This window comes from Littorina saxatilis, linkage group LG3, assembly GCF_037325665.1.
Source record: "Littorina saxatilis isolate snail1 linkage group LG3, US_GU_Lsax_2.0, whole genome shotgun sequence".
In the NCBI taxonomy this organism is placed as follows: Eukaryota; Metazoa; Mollusca; class Gastropoda; order Littorinimorpha; family Littorinidae; genus Littorina; species Littorina saxatilis.
The window spans coordinates 23,301,099-23,320,755 of NC_090247.1; the positions used below are offsets into that span (position 1 = coordinate 23,301,099).

The 19,657-nt window shown below is 41.4% G+C and overlaps 1 long non-coding RNA gene across 1 annotated transcript; it reads right to left on the minus strand.

The window, feature by feature from the left end:
• Window positions 1–761: 761 nt before the first annotated feature.
• Window positions 762–11,032, minus strand: LOC138961907 (uncharacterized). Its single transcript, XR_011454347.1, has 2 exons — window positions 10,535–11,032; window positions 762–2,095 (listed from the first exon to the last, which is right to left on the minus strand). It is a non-coding gene; the product is annotated as an uncharacterized lncRNA (long non-coding RNA).
• Window positions 11,033–19,657: the final 8,625 nt, after the last annotated feature.

Sequence of the window (19,657 nt, forward strand, 5' to 3'; positions counted from 1 at the left end):
TTTACCAGATCTAAGCTTTTGGTGGATGTGCAACCGGTAAGGTAAACAGACACCTGCATGCTAGAGACAAGAAGATTACGAATTGTGCAGGGAATTAATCTTTCTGCATTGACTGAGAGACGCAAAACCAGTCTAATTGCTACAACATGGATACACATCCAGACGACTTCCAGAGGGTGTCTAAATGTTTAGTGTACTGTATAGATGAGAAGCATACTTTCGAATTGATTTATACTCGCATTCATTTTCTCTCTTGTTTTACTTCCAGACCTTATTCTAGCTTTGCAAAAAACGAGAAAGTGTCTTTGACAGATACCATCCAAATAATACATTATGAAAACAAGTACAAGTTCATTTCTACTCATGTTAATCGTTTATGCTTTCTGTGCTGAGCGACATATGGATTGAATTTCTTTCGTAACTCACCTCCCGTCAACCTGCAAAACTATATATCTGTAAAAGTAGTTTCAAATAAAGTTAGTATGCTTCCGAATAAAAAATATGAAAGCATTTTCTGAAATGTTCAATTATAGACCAAAACGAAACATTCACGAGTATGTTGTTGACCTGATGGTCTTTATTGTAGACAGCAAGAGTTGCATGTTCAAGAAGTTTAACTTTAAGCAGTACATTTGAAAGAGCAAGGTAATTTAAGGTGGTATAATTTTAATGGTACGTTCCACTGTAAGGCGACATGGAGGGTATCTTTGACGGACTCATTCAACATTCATACCCATGCACATCACCTCAAACACATAAGCTTAGTTCTTGAGTCAAATTTATTGGCTTCATAAAATAATATTGTGAATTTTTGTCCGTTTGCAGATTGGCTTATCTATGAATTTTTTTCGAAAATATCTTGCGATCTACGTACGCATAATGTAACACGTGAAGAAGAACATAAAAAGTTCGTCAAGAGGAATCTAATTTGCATTTGCCTTCCTTATTGTTAATTTTTTCTTCATAAAGACTACTTGAAAGAAACAAAATGTTTAACCATTTCAAGGCCTCTGAACAGTTTTAAAAAAATGCAGGTCTTTGCTCACTATATCAGGAAAAATCATCTCTCGACTTGAACACATACCAATAATCAACAGCCTCACTGCTTCTTGGAGCTGGATTTTGTGTGTGGAATGAATTACACATGTGGCGTTTTATAAATTAATTCATAGAAGATGTACATTCGTGCAGAAAGGCTTTAATTTAATAATTAGGTCTTCGTGATGTTCTCTTAAAATAACTAACATGTGTGCCCTTTACCGGGCCTCTGAACCAGTTTTGTGAATATGCAGGTTAAACTCGTGCCTTTTCTGTGTTATCAGTGTATTTCTCATCCAGGCATGGATGCGTCCTCTTAAATGGACAGCCCTTCGACAGCCCTTTCCGTGTAAACGATTGGGTTCAAAATCTCAAATCTTACCAGGCTTTAACATGGGATATGGACATCCTTCCGTTTTGAAAAATACCAGAACTGAACACTCTGTATGGGTACTCTCTTTGCGAATGTAGAATTTTATGAATTAACTTCTTAAACGCCACACGTGTAAAACATTCCCTAAAAAATCCAGCTCCAAAAACCAGTCAGGATGTTGATTCCTGGTATATGTTCAAGTCAAGAGATTTTTTTTTCTATGTAAAAGTCTTCGCAGATCTGTGTAGTGAGCAATTTTTGGAAAAGGACGTGCCTTTAAGCCTGTATAGACGGTTTGATTGTTGAGATACCTGGTGGCAATGGCCGCACGGGTGGCAAGAGGTAGTAATGCACAGATGACAACAAACCGACATGCATTTTAAAAAAAAGTTAGGAGGCAATTGAGAGGGGGAAACATTTTGTTAATTTCCAGAATCTTTATGAAGAAATAATGAACGAGAAGAAAGTCTGGCCTTTAAGTAAATGCAAATTAAACTATGTATACTTTTGACAAACTTTTTCTGTTCTTATTCACATGTTAAAATGTGTGCAGAGATCGTGAGTTACTTCCAAAAAAAACCATGTTTCAGGCAACAGGCAAACGGACAATACTGGACACAGGCTATGCTGACCGGCTCATGGACTGACTACCTGATGCTGAAGTACACCAACAGTGGACAATATCTGGAACAAAATGTTGCAGCATGTGAACCATGCACCGGACCACGTGACAACCCAGTATCATCTTCAAACCATGCAGGAAGCTGTTCAACCAAAGATACTTGTTCAACACAGTCACACGATTTGTAAAAGTATAGTTTCAGCCTTCTGTAGCTCAGGGAGTTTGAACCCCACTCTTCATCCGTTTAGGAAAGTATTTCTGATTGTTTTGACTGCACAGGTTGGTAATGGTACGATGATGCTTCTGCCGAGAAACCCCACTCGCTCAGGGGTGTCGTTTGGGTCGGCCCTTTGGCCAATCGCCGATTTTTTTTTTTACTTTGGCCGAAACTTTTATGTCCCTATCGGCCAAATGTCCGAAGAGTATTCGCCTGAATCGGCCAAAGTTTGTCCAGTTTTTTGTATTGGTCAGGCTTTGATTGCTAAAACTGCTGCCGATGTACTTAGTCAACTGACTGACGTTTATTTCCTTCGCGAATACCAAAAACGAAACATCAATGTTTTGAACAGAAGCCATTGACGAAAATTATAGATGCAAGAGTGGTTTCCCTTGGACAAGGGAAACCACACTCTCAGCGTTTGCGTTCGCCGGTTCGCGATAGTTTATCAGTCAGTCAGTGCTTTCGATTTGGATTTGAAATGTCGCAACCAAAAAAGAAAAAAAACTAAATTGGCTAAGGTTTGCTACCATTCGCCAAGGTAAGTGATTCCTGACAAAATGACAGAAACACCGCGAATGTGGACAGTGTCAGTGTGAGTGGTAGCAGTGTTGTCGAGTCGATCGAAGCAGACGACATAGCAGACGATAGTCACCGCGAATCGCAATCTGCTGAGCCAGAGAATAACAAGTCGCGTTAGGCGAAATAACAACATTTAGTCAAGCTGTCGAACGCACTGCATTTTTTCACCAAGACCGCGTACTCATAGTTTCGTCAGTCCACCGCTAGTGGCAAAGGCAGTGAAATCGACAAGCCAGAATAGTGCGGTAATGGTCGCGCTTTTCTGTATCTCTTTTCTTTTTAGTGTACTGAGTTTGATTTTAATCCAAACATATCATATCTATATGTTTTTGGAATCAGGGACCGACAATTCATTAATTATTTTTTAAGCCACCAAGCTGAAATGCAATACCAAAGTCCGGCCTTTGTCGAAGATTGCTTTGCCAAAATTTCAATCAATTTGATTGAAAAATGAGGGTGTGACACTGCCGCCTCAACTTTTACAAAAAGCCGGATATGACGTCATCAAAGGTATTTATCGAAAAAATTAAAAACACTGTCCGGGGATATCATTCCCAGGAACTCTCATGTCCAATTTCATAAAGATCGGTCCAGTAGTTTAGTCTGAATCGCTCTACACACAGACACACACACACACACACACATACACCACGACCCTCGTCTCGATTCCCCCTCTATGTTAAAACATTTAGTCAAAACTTGACTAAATGTAAAAAGGAAGAAAGAAAGAAAGAACAAGAAAATAAATTAAAAAAGATCGCAAAGACGAATGGGGAAAACCACACGAGAAATGCGTAAATGTTTTTTTGGGAAAAAATAACAACTACAGCAAACAACAAGTTGCGTAAGGCGAAATTACTACATTTAGTCAAGCTGTGGAACTCACAGAATGAAACTGAACGCACTGCATTTTTTCACAATGACTGTAGTCGGCCGCTAGTGCAAAAGGCAGTGAAAGTGACGAGCCTTTTTAGCGCGGTAGCGGTTGCGCTGTGCTGCATAGCACGCTTTACTGTACCTCTCTTCGTTTTAACTTTCTGAGCGTTTTTTTTTTTTTTTTTTTTTTTTTTGGGGGGGGGGGGGGGAGCATCCATCTTCATGGGTCTTTTTTTAATTTTTTTCTACTTCTTTCTGGACATGTATTCATATGATGGACAATTTTTTTTTCTCTTCATTACCGTTACTCTATCGTTACAGCTATTTCATTCACCTTTGCTATGTCTAGTAGTTTGTGCGTTTGTTTGCGTGTATGTGCGTGTGTGTGTGTGTGTGTGTGTGTGTGTGTGTGTGTGTGTGTGTGTGTGTGTGTGTGTTGTTGTTGTTGTTTCCATAATTCTGTTAAATAAGCGTGTTTTTAATTCAAACATATCATATTTATATGTTTTTGGAATCAGGAATCGACAAGGAATAAGATGAAATTGTTTTTAAAACGATTTCGGAAATTTAATTTTAATCATAATTTTTATATTTTTAATTTTCAGAGCTTGTTTTTAATCCGAATATAACATATTTATATGTTTTTGGAATCAGAACATGATGAAGAATAAAGTAAAAGTAATTTTGGATCGTTTTATAAATAAATAATTTTATTTACAATTTTCAGATTTTTAATGACCAAAGTCATTTAATAATTTTTAAGGCCTCCATGCTGAAATGCAATACCGAAGTCCGGCCTTTGTCGAAGATTGCTTGGCAAAAATTTCAATCAATTTGAATGAAAAATGAAGGTGTGACAGTGCCGCCTCAACTTTTACAAAAAGCCGGATATGACGTCATAAAAGACATTTATCGAAAACATGAAAAAAAATGTCTGAGGATATCATACCCAGGAACTCTTATGTAAAATTTCATAAAGATCGGTCCAGTAGTTTAGTCTGAATCGCTCTACACACACACACACACACACACACACACACACACACACACACACACACACACACACACACACACACACACACACACCACGACCCTCGTCTCGATTCCCCCTCTATGTTGAAACATTTAGTCAAATCTTGATTAAATGTAAAAAAGTAACCACCAAGAAAAACCCACAAAAAACAGACCGTGATTAAAATCGCATTCTATGTTTTTACATTTAGTCAAGGTTTTTTTCATTTTTTTGATAAATGTCTTTGATGACGTCACATCCGGCTTTTTGTAAAAGTTGAGGCGGCGCACTGTCACACCCTCATTTTGATTGACATTTTTGTAAAGCAATCTTCGACGCAGGCCGGACTTCGGTATTGCATTTCAGCTTGGTGGCTTAAAATCTAATTAATGACTTTGCTCATTAAAAATCTGAAAATTGTAATAAACATTTTTCTTATATAAAACGATCCAAATTTACGTTCATCTTATTCTACATCATTTCCTGATTCCAAAAACATATAAATATGTTTTATTTGGATTAAAAACAAGCTCTGACAAGTCGCGTAAGGCGAAATTACTACATTTAGTCAAGCTGTGGAACTCACAGAATGAAACTGAACGTAGTCCGCCGCCAGTGCAAAAGGCAGTGAAAGTGACGAGCCTGTTTGGCGCGGTAGCGGTTGCGCTGTGCTTCATAGCACGCTTTTCTGTACCTCTCTTCGTTTTAACTTTCTGAGCATGTTTTTAATCCAAACATATCATATCTATATGTTTTTTGGAATCAGGAACCGACAAGGAATAAGATGAAATAGTTTTTAAAACGATTTCGGAAATTTAATTTTGATCATAATTTTTATATTTTTAATTTTCAGAGCTTGTTTTTAATTCAAATATAACATATTTATATGTTTTTGGAATCAGAAAATGATGACGAATCAGATGAACGTAAATTTTTTAGATTTTTAATGACCAAAGTCATTAATTAATGTTTAAGCCACCAAACTGAAATGCAATACCGAAGTCCGGCCTTCGTCGAAGATTGCTTGGCCAAAATTTCAATCAATTTGATTGAAAAATGAGGGTGTGACAGTGCCGCCTCAACTTTTACAAAAAGCCGGATATGACGTCATCAAAGACATGTATCGAAAAAAAGAAAAAAAACGTCCGGGGATATCATTCCCAGGAACTCTCATGTCAAATTTCATAAAGATTGGTTCCGTAGTTTAGTCTGAATCGCTCTATACACACAGACAGACACACACACACACACACACATACACCACACCCTCGTCTCGATTCCCCCCTCTACGTTAAAACATTTAGTCAAAACTTGACTAAATGTAAAAATTAAAAACATAAAAATTATGATCAAAATTAAATTTCCGAAATCGATTTAAAAACAATTTCATCTTATTCCGTGTCGGTTCCTGATTCCAAAAACATATACATGTAAATATGATATGTTTGGATTAAAAACACGCTCAGAAAGTTAAAACGAAGAGAGGTACAGAAATGCGTGCTATGCAGCACAGCGAAACCACTACCGCGCTAAACAGGCTCGTCAGTTTCACTCCGTTTTGCACAAGCGGCGGACTACGGTCATTGTGAGAAAATGCAGTGCGTTCAGTTTCATTCTGTGAGTTCCACAGCTTGACCAAATGTAGTAATTTCGCCGTACGCGACTTGTTTTGCGGAGGGGACAGTGTCAGCTGATAAGCAATTATTGAGCGACAGTGCCAACGCGGGACTGAAACGAAGGGTAGTGATGCGAAAAGTGCATGACTTGACGCGGACTATGAAAGGGAAAAGCCCCATCACAGAGACCTGTCTGTCGCCACTCCAGTGTTAATGGCAACAAGAAAAGCACGTCTCCATATCCCTCTTTTTCACAGGTGTAGTGTGTGCCCAGTGCACACCCGTTTCAACCCTGTGCACGGATTTTGACGGATTAGCTCGTAGACGCCGCCTGAATTTTGCCAATTAGGCCAGGTAATGCTTGAACTGCGGTTCACCTTGACTACTTTCAGGCTTCTTTTTCTACTCTCTGTTCCAATGTAAAGGTTTTTTTTTTAACCTTTGCCGTGCTTCCTGGGTTCACCTGTACCCAGAGACACACTAAAATCATTGTAACTCTGGAACCATTAAAGGTATCGTTTTGAAATTTTAAGTATCTCTCACACACCTAATTTGCTCTCTGTCTGCAAATTTTTAGTGTGTACATGACAAAACATTAAAATTAATTGATTATGATAATTTACATAAACACTACCGATGGCGCGGGTTCATACAAACCCATACTTTTAAAGAGTAGTAGTGATTGTAACTATCCCTCTGCCGACGGCGCGGGTTCTGCTACACCCATAATTACCAAAGCGGCGGAACAGTGTCTGTCTGCCTGTTTGTCTCCAAGAGACTGTCTGTCTCTCTGTCTGTCTGTCCGTATCTCTCTGTCTGTATGTCTGTTGTCAGTTGCTCTGTCTGTCTGTCTATCCGTCTATCCGTCTATCTGACTGTCTGTCTATCTGACTCTCTGTCTCTCTCTGTCTCTCTCTCTGTCTCTCTGTCTCTCTCTCTCTCTCTGTCTCTCTCTCTGTGTCCCTCTCTCTCTCTGTCTCTCTCTCTTAGTCTCTCTCTCTGTCTCTCTTTCTTAGTCTCTCTCTCTCTCTTTCTTAGTCTCTCTCTCTCTCTCTTTCTTAGTCTCTCTCTCTCTCTTTCTTAGTCTCTCTCTCTCTCTTTCTTAGTCTCTCTCTCTCTCTTTCTTAGTCTCTCTCTCTCTCTTTCTTAGTCTCTCTCTCTCTTTCTTAGTCTCTCTCTCTCTCTCTCTTTCTTAGTCTGTCTCTCTCTCTCTCTTTCTTAGTCTCTCTCTCTCTTTCTTAGTCTCTCTCTCTCTCTCTCTCTCTTTCTTAGTCTCTCTCTCTCTCTTTCTTAGTCTCTCTCTTTCTTAGTCTCTCTCTCTTTCTTAGTCTCTCTCTCTCTCTCTCTTTCTTAGTCTCTCTCTCTCTCTTTCTTAGTCTCTCTCTCTCTTTCTTAGTCTCTCTCTCTCTCTCTTTCTTAGTCTCTCTCTCTTTCCTAGTCTCTCTCTCTCTCTTTCTTAGTCTCTCTCTCTCTTTCTTAGTCTCTCTCTCTCTCTCTCTCTTTCTTAGTCTCCCTCTCTCTCTTTCTTAGTCTCTCTCTCTCTCTCTTTCTTAGTCTCTCTCTCTCTCTTTCTTTGTCTCTTTCTCTCTCTCTTTCTTAGTCTCTCTCTCTCTCTCTCTTTCTTAGTCTCTCTCTCTCTCAGTCTCTCTCTCTCTTTCTTAGTCTCTCTCTTTCTTAGTCTCTCTCTCTCTCTCTTTCTTAGTATCTCTCTCTCTCTTTCTTAATCTCTCTCTCTCTCTCTTTCTTAGTCTCTCTAGCTCTTTCTTAGTCTGTCTCTCTCTCTCTTTCTTAGTCTCTCTCTCTCTCTCTTTCTTAGTCTCTCTCTCTCTCTCTTTCTTAGTCTCTCTCTCTCTCTCTTTCTTAGTCTCCCTCTCTCTCTCTTTCTTAGTCTCTCTCTCTCTCTCTCTTTCTTAGTCTCTCTCTCTCTCTTTCTTAGTCTCTCTCTCTCTTTCTTAGTCTCTCTCTCTCTTTCTTAGTCTCTCTCTCTCTCTCTTTCTTAGTCTCTCTCTCTCTTTCTTAGTCTCTCTCTCTCTCTTTCTTAGTCTCTCTCTCTCTTTCTTAGTCTCTCGCTCTCTCTTTCTTAGTCTCTCTCTCTCTCTTTCTTAGACTCCCTCTCTCTCTTTCTTAGTCTCTCTCTCTCTCTCTCTCTCTTTCTTAGTCTCTCTCTCTCTCTTTCTTAGTCTCTCTCTCTCTCTCTTTCTTAGTCTCTCTCTCTCTCTTTCTTAGTCTCTCTCTCTCTCTTTCTTAGTCTCTCTCTCTCTCTTTCTTAGTCTCTCTCTCTCTCTCTTTCTTATTCTCTCTCTCTCTCTTTCTTAGTCTCTCTCTCTCTCTCTCTCTCTCTCTTTCTTAGTCTCTCTCTCTCTTCTTTCTTAGTCTCTCTCTCTCTCTCTTTCTTAGTCTCTCTCTCTCTTTCTTAGTCTCTCTCTCTCTCTTTCTTAGTCTCTCTCTCTCTCTTTCTTAGTCTCTCTCTCTCTCTTTCTTAGTCTCTCTCTCTCTCTTTCTTAGTCTCTCTCTCTCTCTCTTTCTTAGTCTCTCTCTCTCTCTCTTTCTTAGTCTCTCTCTCTCTTTCTTAGTCTCTCTCTCTCTCTCTCTTTCTTAGTCTCTCTCTCTCTTTCTCTCTCTCTTTCTTAGTCTCTCTCTCTCTTTCTTAGTCTCTCTCTCTCTCTTTCTTAGTCTCTCTCTCTCTTTATTAGTCTCTCTCGCTCTCTCTCTTTCTTAGTCTCTCTCTCTCTCTCTCTCTCTCTCTCTCTCTCTCTCTTTCTTAGTCTCTCTCAGTCTCTCTCAGTCTCTCTCAGTCTCTCCCCCCCCCCCTCTCCCTCCCCTGCAAGAAGTCGGTGAAGGGAGAAACTCGATGCACCCACTGAAGTAGCGCTGTGGGTTTCCCTGAACCCACCCCGTCGTTAGAGAAATAAACGGTAAAAACCCTCTTTCAAATGTATGGGTTCAGACAAACCCGCATCGTCGTTAGAGAAATAAACGGTAAAAACCCTCTTTCAAATGTATGGGTTCAGACAAACCCGCATCGTCGGGCGTGTGTAGTCAAAAGCGGCATCCGGTAACTATTTGTGTATGGCAAAACACGTACGGCCGTGGATTTCCTTGCGAGGGGTTATAAGCTTACTTATTTCTTTTTTTGTCCTCGAAAAAAAGAAGAAATTCTGTCCGTGAATTATTTTTCTTTTTTCTGTCTGTAAAGCCGGGGGAAGTTAATTGTTTTTTTAATTGTCACAGTATGCAAAAGGTCTTCCTTCTAACCATACTATATATGATGTCGGGAGCAGATATCAGTGAAGATAAATTGCCATTATTTAATACCAATGTTAAAAGAAATAATGAGTGGCTGCTGACACCAGTTGATCCTGTTTAAAATCAAGGATAAGCCACAAATTGTTTATAAAATAGCTAAAATTCTTCAGCTTCAGGAGGGCTTTGCCCCCCAGACCCCCGAACGGGACCCTGGACCCCAGGTCCCAGGTTGTAACCCCCCCCCCCCCCCCCCCCCCCCCGCCTCTGGCTTGACTGCTCCGCCCCTGTAATCTGTGTTCCTAAGACAATGATTGTATGTATTGGTGTTCCCCTCTTGAGTCTTGTGCTTCAATGTTACGGTGACTTTGGATGAGCCAAAATAATAGCCGAACTTTTTCCAAGATGCCCTAAAGCTTTCTGACAGTTTCGGCCAAATGTCCCAACATGAAAATGTCTAGCAAAACCCCTGTCGCTAGCGCACCAGCTGCCTGTTATGGGTAAGCGACGTGCCTGTATTTCCTGCAAAGCAAGACAGAATAAAACAGCAGCTTAGTTTGAGCTTTTAAGACATTCGTACCAGAGAAAACGTGTACGTGTTTGTTTGGAGAGGGTGGATAGAATCATAAGACACGCTGTGTCTATGTGACGTAGAGCAGGTTTTCACATTCATGCTGAAGCACTGTGTGATCGCTATTCTTTCTGGCATATCTTACCTTGATTTCAGACAGACTGGGAACCGAAATGAGGATGTCTACATGAATAAACTATGCTGATATGTATGTGTTTAGAAATAAAGAATAGTTTTAATGATATAATGATGGTGTGTTTTGTTTTTTAATCCAATGTGATATTTTCGTATTTGAAAACAAATTGTACACTCTGTGGTCAATTTTACTTTCAGATAAATAAATCTATCATAATGGAAATCATCTGTTTGTGTTGTGTTACTTACTCATTTTGATCAATGTTGAGTCGTCCATATTCCTGTGTGTGCGCATAGTATGCAGTTTGAAGGTAGTAGATGTCCGAGCAAACATAGGAGGATGTGCTGTTAGGCTGTTTCCTCATCCAGGTTTTCCAGATATTCGAATTAAGTTCACTCTTGGAGTTTCTGCACTGACACCTGATAAGCAAAATACACGTATCAGTCTGTGACCATGGCAACATGTATCATCTGTATGCCCCGTTCAAAAATTACCTTGAGATTCTAAGGTATACACAGAAATTGCAGTGGATCACAAAAACAACACGAACAGTAGTACATATATTCACAGTTTAAAAATTCATGCAATGAGAGTCAATAACCCGATTTAACCCCAGGTAGATTCAGGGTCCCACTGACTGAATCTCATATGGTTGCTTTTCGGCACACACCATACATTTTTAATGGGACTGTGAGGTTTTGTTACTACAGTAAAATAGTAGCAACGTACTGTCTGTTCGTGACGTTTGAGAAGGGGTCAACCCGCTATTGCCGCGGCCCGTTGTTGCCGCGGCCCGTTATTGCCGCGTCCCGTTGTTGCCGCGGCCCATTATTGCCGCGGCCCTTATTTTCTTCTTTTTATATTTAGTCAAGTTTTGACTAAATATTTTAACGTAGAGGGGGGAATCGAGACGAGGGTCGTGGTGTATGTGTGTGTGTGTGTGTGTGTGTGTGTGTGTCTGTGTGTGTGTGTAGAGCGATTCAGACTAAACTACTGGACCGATCTTTATGAAATTTGACATGAGAGTTCCTGGGTATGAAATCCCCATACGTTTTTTTCATTTTTTTGATAAATGTCTTTGATGACGTCATATCCGGCTTTTCGTGAAAGTTGAGGCGGCACTGTCACGCCCTCATTTTTCAACCAAATTGGTTGAAATTTTGGTCAAGTAATCTTCGACGAAGCCCGGGGTTCGGTATTGCATTTCAGCTTGGTGGCTTAAAAATTAATTAATGACTTTGGTCATTAAAAATCTGAAAATTGTAAAAAAAAAATAAAAATTTATAAAACGATCCAAATTTACGTTTATCTTATTCTCCATCATTTGCTGATTCCAAAAACATATAAATATGTTATATTTGGATTAAAAACAAGCTCTGAAAATTAAATATATAAAAATTATTATCAAAATTAAATTGTCCAAATCAATTTAAAACCACTTTCATCTTATTCCTTGTCGGTTCCTGATTCCAAAAACATATAGATATGATATGTTTGGATTAAAAACACGCTCAGAAAGTTAAAACAAAGAGAGGTACAGAAAAGCGTGCTATCCTTCTTAGCGCAACTACTACCCCGCTCTTCTTGTCAATTTCACTGCCTTTGCCATGAGCGGTGGCCTGACGATGCTACGAGTAAAATGGCATTGCGTTTCATTCTGTGAGTTCGACAGCTACTTGACTAAATATTGTATTTTCGCCTTACGCGACTTGTTTTTTCTTCATTTTTTCATTATGTACAATAATTTTTATTGACGAGAACATCTCTTACGCAAGGAGAAAGGACGACCCCCAGCGTAAGTTTTCGCCACGTCCGCAGGGATTGGAACTCGCAATCCTGTGCATTGGAGGCAGGCGCGGCGGCCCTCCCGAGGGAGGGAGAGAGGGAAGGACGGAGAGAAATAGTGGGATGGAGGGAGAGAGAGGGAGGGAGGGAGTGAGAGAGGGGAAGGGAGGGAGATAGGGAGGGAAGAAGAGAGATGGAGGGAGAGTGAGAGAGTAGAGATGGGATGGAGGGAGGAAGGAAGAAGATAGGGGGGAGAGGAAGTGTGGGAGGGATGGAGGGAAAGAGATAGTGGGATGGAGGTAGAGAGAGAGGAGGGAGGGAGATAGGGTGGGAGGAAGAGAGTGGGAGGGAGAGAGAGGAGGAGGGAGGGAGAGAAAGAGAGTGGGATGGAGGGACAGAGGGGAGGGAGTGAGAGTGAAGGAGGGAGGTAGAAAAAAGTCGATTGTTGGCGGTAGGGAGGGAGGGAGAAAAGGAGGCAGGGAAGTAGTGAGATATATAGAGAGAGAGGTAGGGAGGAAGGGAGGGAGAGAGAGATGTGGACTTATTATCTGCTTATCTAAGCACTCTAAAAGGTAGAAATTAACACAAGAGATGTGCATTGATTTCTTCTTTTTGATGAACGAAAAATATCATTTTTGAAAAAAATGGACTTACTCGGTTTTGTCAGCACACGGCAGAGTTACCAACTCTGTTGTTTGATGGCATCTGACTGGCGCAATTTTTCTTTTTTTTAAACGGAATCAGGGGATCTTTCTTAATAACGGGCCGCGGCAACAACGGGCCGCGGCAATAGCGAGTTGTAAGTTATGTAACCTTTGCACTAACGCATTGTCTTTTTGTAGTGTGACTGTCCGATATTGCGTACTCCTAAAAATCAATGATCAAAAAGTTTGAACTGCTGTAATCGTGTTTCAGCATATGTCTGACAGTGCTTATTTGCTTCCAAAACGGCTTGCGATATCACGCCATCAGCGTTTCGCCACTGCTCAGAAAATCTTATGATTTCAGATCTAGTTTAATATCGGAATCACGTGTGCTCGTTGAAAATTCATTTATTACTTCCCTTTGACCGTTTCGCAAGAAAAATGTCAGGATCACTATTAGCACATTAGCCCAACGCCATTTGAAATAAATTTCACTGTTTAGTGGTGTCAATGTCATGTAGTGTCTTACTGTTGCAAATAAAAATACCAGGATAAGTGCAGTTTTGTCCGAAAGAAACAGGCTTTGCACAATGTTAACTTGCTGTCTACATGTTTCGTTGTGTGACTGTAGAATTACTCAGAATTCCAAGAGAAAATAAGGATAGTCGCGTGTGAACATCACGGTGGAAGCATTTATTCTAAACTGGGCAGTTTAATCCGTGATTAAAGATAGGAAAATAAACAACACCATAATAGCATAAATCCATAATCTTTACATGCTTACAGATCTGTGGAAGCATATCAACTGATCTGTGAAAAACACACCTGACTTCGATCTAGCACTGCAAGAGGTAGCGACTACCAGGGACCTATATTTAATATGAGGTCTATGCCACTACGGACTAGTGTGTCAACATCACAACAAAGAGAATCACATACCATTTCGCTTATGCTGGCTCTGTTTCAAGCAGTTCATTGTGGCCTCGCAAGCATTTTAACGACGAAGAGGCTCAAACGGGCACGGTAAAACCTCAGGCTGGCTGAAAACCGGTCCGTATTCCACTTGTCTTCCTCACGGACGGTTTTTCAATTTTGAGGCAAAAACGTGTCTTTCAACTTCAACAAAATTCAGAGCTTCACACAGTGCTCCGATTGTACTGAAATTCGGGTTAATGTCTTCTTCAAAATGTCCTTCGCAAACTGGTCAAGAGTTTTGCGTTATTTGTGTGTTTACCTTATACCTTTTAAGGTCAAATAGTAAGCGAGGGTGCCAAAAAATGGGTGTCTTTTGGTTAGAAGGCAAAATTTCAAATGTCTGTATATCGTCAGAAAAAAATCGTACATGAATGAAAAAATATTCAAAAAATTGTTTTTTAGAACACTAACCGATCTGTGAGCAGCTTTTTTAATGTCCTTTTATACTTTATTTATGAAACGAAAATAAAAGAGCAAAAAATGCTGTCTTCACTTTTTATGTCCGTCGTGTCACGTTTACTGAACGCGACTGAAAAACAATGACGGGTCCCTTTTTTCGTAATTTTAAATGTAACCAAGATCGCGTCCCTTTTCTGCCGTGTGCTGACAAAACCGAGTAAGTCCACTGACGCTACTTCCGAGAAAAACGACTTTTACTGTTTGATAAAATATCTCAAAAGTGATGATTATCTAGATCAAACAACCGAGATAATAAGATAAATAGCATTAATTTACGTTTAAACCCCGATTTTCATAATAATCTGATGGATGGTTTTGGTTTTGTTGGGCATTTTGTGGACTTACTTGGTTTTACCACTTTTCCCCCCAATATCAGATCTAACAAAAAATGCGCAGATCTAAGCAAGCGGACTTACTTGGTTTTACCAGAATATTTGGAAGAAGAAGTGTTGTCAAGAGAAATGACAAAACAGTGAAAATAACACTACGAATTTGCACAAGATGGAAAGAGAGAGAGAGAGAGAGAGAGGGGGAGAGACTAGACAGGGAGTGAGAGAGAGTAAGAGAGAGGAGAGAGTGAGAGAGAGGAGAGAAAGCAGGGGTGGGGGGGGGGGGAGCGGGACGGAGTGATGGAGGGAGAGAGAGAAGTAAAGCGAGGGAGGGAGATAGAGGGATGGAAGGAGACGTGGAGAGAGGGAGAAAGAGAGGGAAGGTGAGAGGGAGGGGGGGGAGAGCTATGGAGGGAGAGATAAATGGGAAGGAAGAGAGAGAGATATAGGAATGGACTGAGGGAGAGAGAGGGAGGGGGAGGATAGATTGAGGGATTGAGTGAGAGAAAAGGGGGAAGGGAGGGAGAGAGAGGAAGGAAAGGAGAGAGGGAGAGGGGAAGGAAGAGAGAGAAAGAGAGGGAGGGAGAGACTTAGAGGGATTGAGGGAGGGAGGAAAGAAGAGAGAGAGAGGGAGGAGGGAAAGAAATAGTGGGATGGAGGGAGAGAGAGGAGGGAGTGAGAGAAGGGGAGGGAGGGAGATAGGGAGGGAGGAAGAAGAGGGAGGGGAGGAAGTGTGGGAGGGATGGAGGTAGGGAGAGAGGGGAGGGAGGGAGGGAGGGAAAGAGATAGTTGGATGGTGGGAGAGAGAGAGGAGGGAGGGAGTGAGAGAGGGGTAGGGAGATAAGGAGGGAGAGTAGGAGGGAGAGGGAGGGGGAGGGAGGGAGAGAAAGAGAGTGGGATGGAGGGACAGAGGGGAGGGAGAGAGGGGGAAGGAGGGAGGTAGAGAAAAGTCGATTGTTGGCGGTAGGGATAGAGGGATGAGGGGAGAGGGAGGAGGAGAGAGCGAAAGGGGGAAATTGAGAGAGGGAGGAAGAGGGAGAGAGATAGCGAGAGAGGTAGGGAGGGATAGAAAGAGAGATGGAGGGAGGGAGGGAGGGAGAGAGGGAGACAAGGATCGTCAGGAGAATCATATAGAGAAGAAAAATGTTTGAAATAAAACGTCATAAGGTGACGTCATTATGTCTCGCCTTATCAAATGACGTCATTTGTGTGTTCTAAACTTTAAATGACGTCATTTGTGAGTTCTAAACTTAAAATGACGTCTTTTCTGTATGAGTCGTCTGAAAGAATTTTGAAACTACCATTATACGAAAATTGGGAAACCCTTGGACTTACTTGGTTTTGTCAAAACATTCATGCACACTTAAAAAGTTGTTTTTGGTTGTGGACTTACCTGTTCATATCTGCTTATCTAAGCACTCTAAAAAGTAGAAATTAACACAAAAGATGCGCATTGATTTCTTCTTTTTGATGAACAAAAAATATCATTTTTGAAAAAAATGGACTTACTCGGTTTTGTCAGCACACGGCAGTTTTGTCGCCTCCTTTCAGGAAAAACCTATCGCCGCGTGGCCTTTACGTCTTATTTTATTGGTGTCCTGAAGTTGTCAAAGTGAGTATTAAAAATATTTTATGTCCATCGTGTCACGGGGTGTGTGATAGTGATTAAAACTTGAAATGTGCTCAAATCACATTCAATACATGGGACTTTGGGACACTTAACTATCTAGATTTGAAATTGCAATCAAATTTGGAACAGGGAGCATTCATAATTTTTGTTGTTGAAATTTGTCCATCGTGTCACGGTCCATCGTGTCACGATCTCAGTCGTGACACGATGGACACAATTGTGACACAACGGACATATTCGTGTGTCTTGTTCGATGTAATTCAGTTATTTATGTATAGGCGATGAAATGGGCTAGCTGACAATGTAAGCATGTAGATCTAGTGATACATACACTCTTCAAAAAAAGTTAAGGATCGGTTGAAAAAACGGATCTAATTATAAAAAATTGCCAAAAAATTAAACATCGACATAATAATCAAAAGATTAATGTGTTTGAATTAACAAATGAACAATGAGTCTTGACCTAGAATTTTGTTTGGCAGGCAGAGTTATTTCCCTTTGTGTGACTTCTCAAAAGTTTCTGCATTTTGGTAGAAAAAGGGTGGTTTTTTATAGCCCCATGAAGTTTGCGGAACGCATGCCAGGGCAAAAGGTTGTGATGCACGTGCTACAACAGGGTCCTGGCTATTAACATCGCTCACCACCTTGTATTTAAAGGTTGACACGCTGACACAATTATGCACAGTAGAAACATGCCCCCACGAAGAAAACTGAGCAATTTGGATAGAGCAAGGGCAATAGGATGGCTACAAGACAGTGTTGCTGCCAGGCAAGTGGCCCCAAGGCTTGCAGTGGCTCCCTCTGTCATCATTAGACTAAAACAGAGATTCCACGCAGCTGGAAGAGTGCAGGAGCGACAACGTTCTCGTCGGCCCAGAGTCACCACACAAAGAGAGGATCGCTTCATTCAGAGCCAGGCCATGCAACAAAGAATGGCTACGGCAAACAACATTAGGCAACGCCTACAAGCTACCACGGCAACACTGTTGTTAGTGGTCAGACGATCCGAAACCGCTTACACAACTTTGGCTTGCGTGCAAGGCGTCCAGTCCGAGGAACAACCCTGACTGCTAATCACCGAGCAGCTCGCCGAGCCTGGTGCACTCAACATGTGAGGTGGCAACGTCAGCAGTGGGCTCAGGTGTTGTTTACAGATGAGTCCCGCTTTTGCTTGGAACCTGCTGATGGTCGCATCCGAGTGTGAAGGCGTCGCGGAGAGCGCTTCGCAGAAGGCGCTGTTCTGGAACGACAGCGTTTTGGCGGAGGCTCTGTGATGGTCTGGGGAGGGATCAGCACACGTCAAAGGACACCTCTGTACCATGTAGTGGGCAACTTGACCGTTGTCCGCTGCCAGAATGAGATCCTGCAACCCCTGGTCATTCCAGCCCTCCAAGCGATCGGCCCTCGTGCGATTCTTCAGGATGACAACGCACCTCCCCATCGCTCTGCAGCTGTAAACACCTTCATCCAGCAGGCCAGGGTCAACAGGATGCTGTGGCCAGCCAACAGCTCGGACCTGAACCCCATAGAGCACATGTGGGACGAGCTTTGTTGTCGGGTACAGCAACATCACCCTCCTCCTGCCAATCTGGGTCAACTGCTGCAATGGCTCCAGCAGGAGTGGAATGGAGTTCCCAGAGCATACATATGCAGCCTGATCCACTCCATGCGCCAACGATGTGTTGAATGCCTGGCACACAACGGAGGGCACACGCGTTATTGACACTGATTCACATTGTTGTGAATTCCATTTTCGAGGGTTGTCACGTTTGACACACTCTAGCTAAATTGTCGCTGCCGCGTTCGATCTTTGCTTTGTTTGTCATTACGCCTTGGTTGTTCAATTTTTATAATTTAAAAAAAAAAATTCGGTCTTGTCTGTTATGTGTGGCGTGCTTGTAAAAAAGTTATCCTTAACTTTTTTTGAAGAGTGTAGAAGGAATTCGACCGGAAGATTATCTTGGGCGTTGGGTGTTTGTCGCTTACGACAAGATGGCATATCCCGGTCTAGTGGTAGACGTTGACAATGGAGAATACCTGGTGGACTGCTTGCACCAACTTGGAAAGGACACTTGTTTCTTTTCACCAAGAATGAAGGACACACTATGAAGATATTCTGGCTGTCATCTCTGAGCCAGTTAAAAAAGATGGCTTCTCTGATCATTACACTGTAGATCTATTTGTATGGAATCATGTGCAAGAGAAGCTTTTCCGGAGACACACCCCGTTGCAGTCTAATGTGTTCACTCAACCTAGAGCTCGCTATCATAACAGACATTAAGTTCAAAGACGGTTACCTTTACACTTTTTCAGTCGTTCCTCTTGACTCGTTCAGTTTTATAAAAATGCCATGTGGAAAGGCATTCCAATTCTGCTTTTTGTTTGCTTAGTTTAATACCCAATTTTAAAAAAATGTAATTTTCAAACTTGCTTCCTTTTGTAGTGCAAATGTCTATCGTGTCACGAGCGTGTCCATCGTGTCACGAGCGTGTCCATCGTGTCACACTGCACACTAAGGCTTAATTTGCAAACCAAAGATGTTGTTTCATAATCAAGGGTTTTGGGTGCTTGTTGCCATCGTTCAGAGTTACTAGTAAAAAAAAGTTTCACATAAATGTGTGCATTTGTTTCAGTTTTATGTGTGTTGACGTGTGCTGTGATTTATTACTTTTTCTTTCTACTCTATCATTTTCTGTAATCAATGCACTTTCTTTAAAACAAAACCCACATATTTTGATTTATTCCATTGAAGGCTGATCTGTGTGTTGTGTAACTGAAAAGAAATGGACTGAGTGATTAAATTTATCATAAAGAAAATAAAAAAAACTTGTCCGTGACACGACGGACATTTTCACATGTGTACATTTTTTCACATTTTTATATTTCTTCACATAGTTTTGTAAAAGTGGCAAGAAGCGACCTATGGAATACCCAATGTGTATAGTTCAACATAAAATTATTGCTGATTCCTTTGGTGAAGATTATTCCCCCCCGATTTTTTTTTTCATTTTTGCCCCAAAATTGAAAACCCCTCACTGCTGGACCGGCCATATTTGTTGTTCAAGGCCCGTGACGTAGCACATGTATGTGCACAAGGTCATGAGCCAAGACTGCGCGCGCGATGGAACGATTCAGAACAGCCAGCAAACGAGTCAAAGTATACTTTTTGGACTTCTGTGTTCATTTTTACACACGCATTTGTGGTTGATGAATTAAGAGGGTCAACATATCAAAAGTGACCCTAAACCTTGGACTTTTCCTTTAAGAACAGCCTTTATGCATAGGCCTGATGATCATATTGTTCAATCTGTGTCTGTTACACACGCCTTAGCCTCAGATCATTTTTGTGTTTTGTTTGATCTGATGACCCAGTGTCCTCCTCCTCCACCCATGTTTAAGTCTGTCCGCTGTCTCCGTACGATGGATAAAGACGCTTTTAGGGACGAGCTGCAGAACGCGCTGCCCCCCTCCCCCTCCGCTGACCAACTTGATGCCACACTTCGTGCTGCTCTTGATGTTCATGCCCCCGTTTCACGTCGCCCTGTCCGT